The following is an 8,343-nucleotide window of genomic DNA, read 5'->3' as shown; positions in this document are numbered from 1 at the left end:
TGATTTCTCAGGCAGAAACACAGCCAATTTCCAGCCATGGCCTGGATGACATACAACAGAGGCATAGCCCTTCTGCCTCTCAGCTGCCTCCTCTCTTCCTCTGTCATAGAGCCTTGGGCAAAGAAATCACCAGCAGTGAGCTGGGTGTGTTAAAAGTGGCTAAAATAAAGAGTAACTTGGAGAAGTTAGTGTGATTCATATGCAAAATGCCTTCATTGTATGACTGTTTTCTCTTTTTGATACAAAGCAAGGACCCAGTTCACATCTTGGACTTTAAGGACCATGAAAATACATGTAATATTTAACAGGAGCTCAGCAATCCTAGATTTATTTTTACCTTGTAAAACCTAAACTGCCCGGGAGAATGGAAAGGTTGTCCACTAACTGAATGCTTGAGATGGTTCCTCTAACAAATGTTGGATCGAGAGATAGTAATTTCTATATAGTTCAGCAACATGTACTTATCATCCCAGAGCAACCCATGCACTGGTGCCCTCTGATTTCAGGCCCATACAGAGTCAGATCAGATTAGTTTCTTGGGTGACACAAGCAAGCACACTTCTACTGCCTTTGTTCACAACAAATACAAACCAGCTGGCAAATTCAGACAAGCTTTGAAGGCCTCAGCAAGGTACCAACCTCCTTCCTGGACCCCCCAAATCTGGGAGCATAAATGCTCCTCCACCCTCTCCTCTTTTTGTTGTTTTTTTAACAAAAAATGGTCAATTAGTCTCTTGACTCTGTGGCACCTTCCCGGCATTCATCGGCATCAGAGGCAGGAGGCTGATTGCTGGGACTGATTGCAGTGTCGATGCAGCTGATTACAGGGCCTTAATTGTGATGACTTGAAAAAGACTAAAACGCCATTGAGCCTTAAAACCCTTGGGGAGGGTGGGCTCTGCTTTTGTGGAGCTTTTGACAGCATCTGGACCAGCAGGCATGCTCTCTAAGTGCTGGGATGTGCTTGGGTGAAGGTAAGCTCAGAAAGGAGCTGCTTTTTTGAGGAAGTTTTTCTGGGAGGGAAATGGAGGTGGTTTTCTCATAGGCCTGATGTTCCCAGCTAGGCCCACGCATGTGGACCCATCCTGATATTGCCAGCACCTTCAACAGACACTCTTGTGGTGAGGTGATGCTAACAGAGGTGGCTGTGACCGCAAATGGTTGGATGCAGCCTGGCTCCGTGGCCTCCCTTTGCAGTCTCACCTGTCTGAACAGGTACCTGAAATTACCACTTGGGTTTTTGCACACCTGCATGGTAAAATATGAGCTAGAGGTAAATGAGTCCTCTTTATCATTAAAATCAAAGTAATGCTCTGACACACAAAATCTGCCAGCAGGCAGTTCTTCCTTTCATGTGCTCACAAACTTCTTGGTGTGGCATGACAAGATGGTCCCCCAGTGTTGAAGGCAGTATCTTGGGGAAAAGAGCTTTAGAGATCTCTAGCCTTAAATATGCTATTTTATGCACTGTGTATCTACTTTACATATTCATTTCCTTAATTGTATACATTATTATACCCCATGTTCAGTTGTTACAGTATTTACTTGTTTATATTTGCACTGTGTTTGCATTAACCCTGCTGTCATGGCTTTGTTATTATTATAGCTGGTGCTTGCAGGTGTCTTATCAGAATGCCCAGAACCAAAACCATCTGGGATCTAGTTTACCTGCATTCCAGTCTAATGAGCAATCATATCCTTATAGTCTGCTCCCCAGTTAATGCAAGGTCAGACTCAAGGTTTCAATTAATGCAAAGCTGTGTTACCTGATCTAGCTGAAAATCAAACAAAAATAATTGTACCCATTACTCATTTACTTATGCTAGGTAGCAAAACTCTTAATGAATGAGGCTTCTTGGGGGTCTAGGATCTCTTCAGCATGCACTGCTATACTGCTGGAAAACCTTCATATCCTCAGTAAGACCCAATACAGCTTGACCTAAGAAAGCACCCGGAGATTGAGTGCAAAATGCGTTGTTATCTTCCTGTGCCTGGCCTTACCCACAGCTCTTAGCTGCCAGCACACACCTCAAAAAAGCTTTTGTTGTCCTTGCTGGATATTTTATGCCTCTCCTCTGAATCTTAATTATATAATAATAGAGCTAATCAGTCCCAGATGTAATAAGTCGCAGGGGAGTGTTTTGTTTCCTCAGCCCCTACCTTACATATGTTGGTTTATGCAATTAAGCAGCCCTTTTGCATCCTGGTGGAATGAATCCATGACGATCTCTCAGTCAAAGAGCTTAGGTGCTGATGCTATCTTGGCCTGAGAGAGCTGTCTTCTCACTTTCTCGTGCACTTAGAGGAGATTAATGAGAATTCATACTGAGGGGGGAAAAACATAATATTTTATTTCTCTGGCAGCGTGTACATACGATAAAAGTATCTTTTTTAATAAAAATCAATGATGACTTAAAATACACAATAAATATTGCAACATTAATAAAAGATGCTACACATAGAATTAGACTTACATGTGCCATTTGCCCAGGTATTTACAGCCCACACTTCAGACCTTATCATGCTTCCAGCAGAGAGTGAAATGGTCTCAAACAGCTGTCAGATGAAATAAAATAAATATGGTCTCAGTGCACATAAAACAAAACAGCATCCCAAAAATTCCTGACTGAGCTTCAGCGTCACCTCCCTATAAACTGAAGAGGAGTCAGCGTGTAGGTCTCAAGCACAGACGAGGGTGACTACAAAGCAGAGGGGTGCAGGCTGCCAACACTGTAACAATGACAAGCACTAATAGCTTAAGGAACATGGGAGGGGATGGATGTGTGAACACAGGACCCCGAAGGAACTGCACAGCTCATCTGCCTACTTCAAAGCAGTGTTGACTGTATTATATAGCCCTCGACAGGTTTTTGTGTAGCCAGTTCTTAGACACTGGCCGTGCTGGATGCTGCAGTCTTGTCACAGAGTTTATTTCAGTGCTTTACCGGTCTTCTCATCACTTGGTTTACCCTAGTATCTGTTCCTGGTGCAATTTAATTTGTTACTTCTTGTCCTATCTGCACTGGACTCGGAGACTATTCCCTTCTTTTCTGCAGCCTTTACGCATGCTTCCCATCTTGTCTTCTGTAAGACAAACAGCCCCCTTTCCTTCACTGGTTCCTTGTAGGTCATGTTCTCCAGACCTCGGATGTTGTTTCATTGCCCTCCTTCAGCATCTCTCTGGCTGATCCACTCCTCGGCTGCTATGCAGTGCCTGTAATGGGCTGCACTTCCCCAGCTGAGCCCTCACCACTCCAAAGACAACAAAAAGCTGACTTTAAGCACCTCGCAGACCTCACTGCTGTTTATGTATCCCAGCATGGTTTGCCCCTTTATCAGCAGCGTGACATTTTTGACTCATGTTCAGCTTAATGGTAACTCTAGATTCCCTTTTATACAGTTATTTAACCAGTTGACACCACTGTGTATTTATTTTGTTCACCATCCCTGCTCAACTCTGTGCTGAATTTTAAGCCTGTCCTCCAGTGTGATTTCAGTTGCTCTGAATAGAGTGTTGTGACTAAATTTAATAAGTTTATTTTCTATTTTATCATTCTGGTTATTAATGACAATATTGAGCAGCACCAGAACTAAGAGGCACCACGTAAATTCTCCATGAGACATACCCTGCTAGCCTAACAATGAACCATTTATTACTCTAGATATAGCTTTTCAAACAGCTCTTCACAGAAATTATGAGTATGTTCCCTTAGTTTATCATGAGCAACCACAGTTAAAACCTTAGAAAGCCAAAATACAGCATAGCTACTGTGTTTTCGTAGACACATAGTTTCTTACCCTGGAAATATAGTAAAATAGCTTACTATGATTTTCTTAACATATACACATAGTCCTTGTCTGGTAATACCCCAACAGTGAAAAGAAACTGCAGAATGGATCTCGATGCAAGAGGGAAGGCAACTGCCTTGCACAAAGATGTGCAGATGGGCTCCAGAGAGAGGGACTGGCTAAGGGATGGGGAGAAATGAGTGAAGAAGAGACAAGAAAACCTCTCTCTGAGTCAAATGTAGAGCTCATAGGAGTATTTTTGTGCTGATACCATGGTAACCCTAAGGACATACATGGAAAAGAGTAGCAAATAATACAGTGTTTATTCTGTTCAATGATATGTACCTGCCTTACCCAATGAAGCAGATGAAGCACGGAAAGACCATGTGTCATGCACTGGGTCAGACTAAACAGCCATAATGATCCCTTCTGGCTGTAACTCTGCCAGCTGCAGTGAGCTGCTGCGTCTGGATAAAGAGCAGGATCTGGCTCCTTCCAGATACCATCAGTTTTGCAGGGCAGACAGGCCACTGAGGGGAAAAAGAGAGATTCCCAGTCTAGTGCCCTGGATTACATGTGCCTCTAAAGGAAACCCTGAAGAGGCAATTGTAAATTATAGCTGGCACCTTCTTGCAGTGGGTAGTGCCATGCTGGAGGGAAATTTCCAGTGACTGCAGTAGGCTTTAGTTCAAGTCCTAGTTAAATAGAGTTGTCATAGGGAGAGAGGAGGTGATGTCCCCATTTTGCTTCCCATATTTTCCTTATTTAATGCTGCCACTCCTAGTAGTGCACTCTGGTAGTTGCCCTTTGTGCACTCTAAATAATTTAATTCCATCCTTGATTATTTATACCCTTAGATACACAGCGACTTTTATCACAGATCCTGCTAGTCATTAGTTACCCACGTGGGCTATTTTTAGCAATGTTAATCTTTCCTCAAAAGTCACTGCCTTGAGTTCCCTAATCATTCCAGTTGCTCTTCGCTGAGTTCCCTCCAAGCTGTTGGCAGGACGTACTGCACAGCCTTTTTTTTTGAAGATCCCCTTTGTGTTTTAATTCCAACTGGCATGAGATAGCACGGTGATGCTGGGTGGTATGAGTCACGGAAAATGCAGAATTAGGGCCGTGGGATGCATTCCAACCTTGACAAGCTTGGGGAGATGCAGGGTGTCGGGGGGATTGGAGGTGCTGAGCAGGAAGAGAGTTGTGCTATTTCAAGCATTTGCAACAAAACCTGAAGTTATAATAACTCACCTATTTCAGGGCATTGTTCAGAACTGAAAACTGAGAGCTGTGGATCATTTTTCACAAAAGGGGTTGCTGAGTTCTTGAGACTTTACCATCACCTTTTGTCTGTGAGATTCAATGTGCAATTCCCAGCTGCATGTGGCTGGGTAAGGTCTGCACAAGGACCACTAAGTCCGTCTGCAAGCAGATGCAGATTCACACTTAAACTTGACAGCTTACTGGCAGGCACTGTAAATTCAAATACCAGGTTAGACCTCAGAGGAACTGAATAAGTTTCACCTCAAGATTTTTCAGCCTGATACTTAAACTGAGAACACCTTTCACATCTTGCATATGCAGGGCAGAAAGCAATGCTTCTCCCCACCCCTGCCCTCACTTCATTAGATTAGGATCCATTTAACAAAGAAAACCTGTCACATATTTTCATGTTCCTTTTTTTCCAGAAGCAGCCAGAGGCTGGAAAACTGTCCTTCTTGTATTGGTACCATGGAGAGAAAAAAGCCCATGAACATTGTTATTTAGACTTTTCATGTTATCCACCAGTCAGAAGCACGGAGCAAGCTATATGAACCTCCCTGACCTGAAACACTGAGCAGACACACAGTACAGTGAAGCCAGGATATCCATCACCCTGTGCTAGTGCTCGGGGTCAGCTTGCTCGCTAAAGGATAACACCATTTGCAAGATCTAAATGTTCCTGCTTAGCTCAAAACTTGAATGGAGTTGGAAGGAAGAACCTGAATCTCAGCAATGAGTAATTTTGGGAGATTCTCCATCTGGTCCAGAAATGTGTCAAAATGCTGCAAAATGCCCATCTCTTAAAAACATGCAGACAGTGAGAAGTCAGTGCTCTCTTTTCCCTTGGTTAGCTCCTTATACTCCCATTGCTTTATATCCCAAGACAATTCCACTTTGAACTAGAAATAAAGACTGATGTCATTGGTGCCCAATATCTCAAAAATTGACACAGCCAGGAGTTAATCTCCACTTGCATAATTTCACTGATTCCAGCAGGATTTACAGCTCCCAGTCCTTGTGCCGAGAAGAATAAAGCCAGTGCAGTCTGGCTCTTCTTTATTATCCCTCTTAAAGTTTATGTCTTCAAATATGGTCTGGTTATGAGTTAACAATACTGAAAAGATCAATACCAGAGTCTGACTAGGGGAGCTCAAAACATGTTCATAAAAGTTAAATTAGAATCATAAAATGATTATGGGCTCCAGGTTGTTTTTTTTTTTTTTTCCTTGACTGTGCTGCCTGAGTTGGGTGGCAGTTTGCTGACCGGTGGGGAGATGGTTCACATCTGTCCTCCCCTTCTCTGCCCCCACTGTATCTTCATTCAAGACACAAAGGGCTGGAGCAGGGCTGTACCTCTGGAGCATTTCAGTAGGCTTCAGATCACGTTTAAATGCTCCTCATTTTTTATCATTGTTTTTTCTGAAGCAGGACTTTAGCAGGTGCCTTGTAGAGGGTTCTCCAAAAATCCCAGAAAAGAGCAAGAAACACAAAATATTTTCTCCATCTTCATTGCAAGAACATTGTAGATAGTGCCTGTAACACCTTTAATGCCTTTGCTGGAGGCTCCAGGCCAGGACAATTTCTATCCTCTTTCCCACCCCCTGCAACACTTGTCCCAAAAAAGAAGCAATTTTGCTATATCCTTTTATTGGTTTCTTCCTTTCCCCTCTTTCCTTGAACCATCCCAGCTTCATTAGGGTTAAAGACCTCAGGTGGCCTTTTTGTAAGTCTATAGTGATAATACCATATTTTAGCATGTGTAATAACATATTAATACCATGTGAATAACCATATTATAAGACATGTAATAGATCCAGTCCTAGCTTATTAGTAATCTTATGGTAATATGTCCCGTATCTTCCTTGCCTACTTCTATGCTTCCTCTTACTTGCTGTATTTTTAACATACTTGCCCTTGCCAGGGTACAGACTGGACATTACCCCAGTTTATCAGATGGCAGAAAGAAGCACAGGGCAAAAAGTGACCCTGCGGAGACCAGGTGGGAACTCTGGGGTGCAGCATAGGATGGAGGGGCTCCTCAACATCAGAGCATCTTCCTCCATGCCACGGTGAACTTCTCCTAATGATTTCGGCCACAGCCGTGCTCTGTTGCGGTGCGTGCATGTGTGTGAATGCATGTGAGCTTCTGTACGTGGGCGTATCTTGTGAAATATCAAAATGCTCTTGACAACTACCTGAAGTAACCTTGCTCTCGCTTCTAACAAAAAACACTGCTCAGTGATTTACATTCCTTTGTAATCTGATGCAGTGATTAGAAAAATCTCTTCATTGTAGTTTTTCCCTTTAACGTAGCAACCAATGACCCCTGCGCTGGATTTGAGGGAAATGTCAGCTCTTCATGTGGAAATGAGTCAGCTGATCATATGCAAACATCAGGGGGAGCAGTGAGCCTGACAGAGACCTGAGCGAGGGGAACATGAAATGGGCTTTAATCTGATCACAGATCTTGCTTCTAGGGAGGAGAGCTGCGGGCTGCCAAGTGCCCTAGATGGTAGAGACAGGTCCCCAATTATGGATGTGCAGACTCAGGAGGATTAAAGGAAGGAGCTGGCAGGTGATGATAGTGTGCTATTTTACTGTTGCTTTATCACTGAAGCCAGCCCTGGCACCCTCTGTTAGCCCTGTTTCTCATCGCTGCCAGCCCCCTGCCTTTGCATCACCCCTTCTTCTCCCAGATGTTGGTGCATGGAGAAGGGCACAGTCAATCTGCCCATTTGTTTTTTTTCTGCAGTTCCCCTATAATGTGCTAGGACCACCGAGAGACAAACTTTGGTTAGCTCATCCCATGCAGCCTGCCAACAGGGACTCAAAGGACTCACTGGTTCCTCTTCATCTGAGGGCAGATTTGCTCAACCTTGAGCAACCTCGAGGCTGCAGCAGAGCTGGTGGGGCAGCTCCTGCCGCCTGCTTTGCTCCCCTCAGTCTGAGCCCCAGCGTAAACTCCCTGCAGCCCACGGAGCAGGGAGGTGGCAGGGCACAGACTGGGCGATCAGGTCACAGGAACACAGTGTCCTCTAGAAAGCCTGTTTCCAAAGTGCCCAGCTCCTGGGGACTGGTATCCCTTCTAGGTAGCTGCAATGCCTTCAAGAACAAGGCTAGGGAAAGAGAGAGAGAAGGAGGGAGCTAGGAAAGGACATAGCAGGAAGGCAGGGAATAGCATGGGTGCTAGGTCACTTCTGGGACAGGAGGACACAGTCGCTCATACCGGGTAGGCAGCTTGGGATGCATGGCAATGGGGGAGTCAAGGTTCCAGATTCCTGGGTCACT

The 8,343-nt window shown here is 44.3% G+C and overlaps 1 long non-coding RNA gene across 1 annotated transcript; it reads left to right on the top strand.

Moving 5' to 3' along the window:
* The first annotated feature begins 891 nt into the window (after window positions 1-891).
* On the top strand, window positions 892-6,762 carry LOC148050290 (uncharacterized). Its single transcript, XR_015701580.1, has 3 exons — window positions 892-974; window positions 1,061-1,215; window positions 5,481-6,762. It is a non-coding gene; the product is annotated as an uncharacterized LOC148050290 (long non-coding RNA).
* The last annotated feature ends 1,581 nt before the right edge of the window (window positions 6,763-8,343 follow it).

The sequence above is a fragment of the Nipponia nippon genome, unplaced genomic scaffold (assembly GCF_047370975.1).
Source record: "Nipponia nippon isolate SJK-2023a ecotype South Korea unplaced genomic scaffold, ASM4737097v1 scaffold_9, whole genome shotgun sequence".
Lineage (NCBI taxonomy): Eukaryota > Metazoa > Chordata > Aves > Pelecaniformes > Threskiornithidae > Nipponia > Nipponia nippon.
Note: the sequence above shows the minus strand (reverse complement) of the source record. Positions and strands in the feature narration are given on the sequence as shown.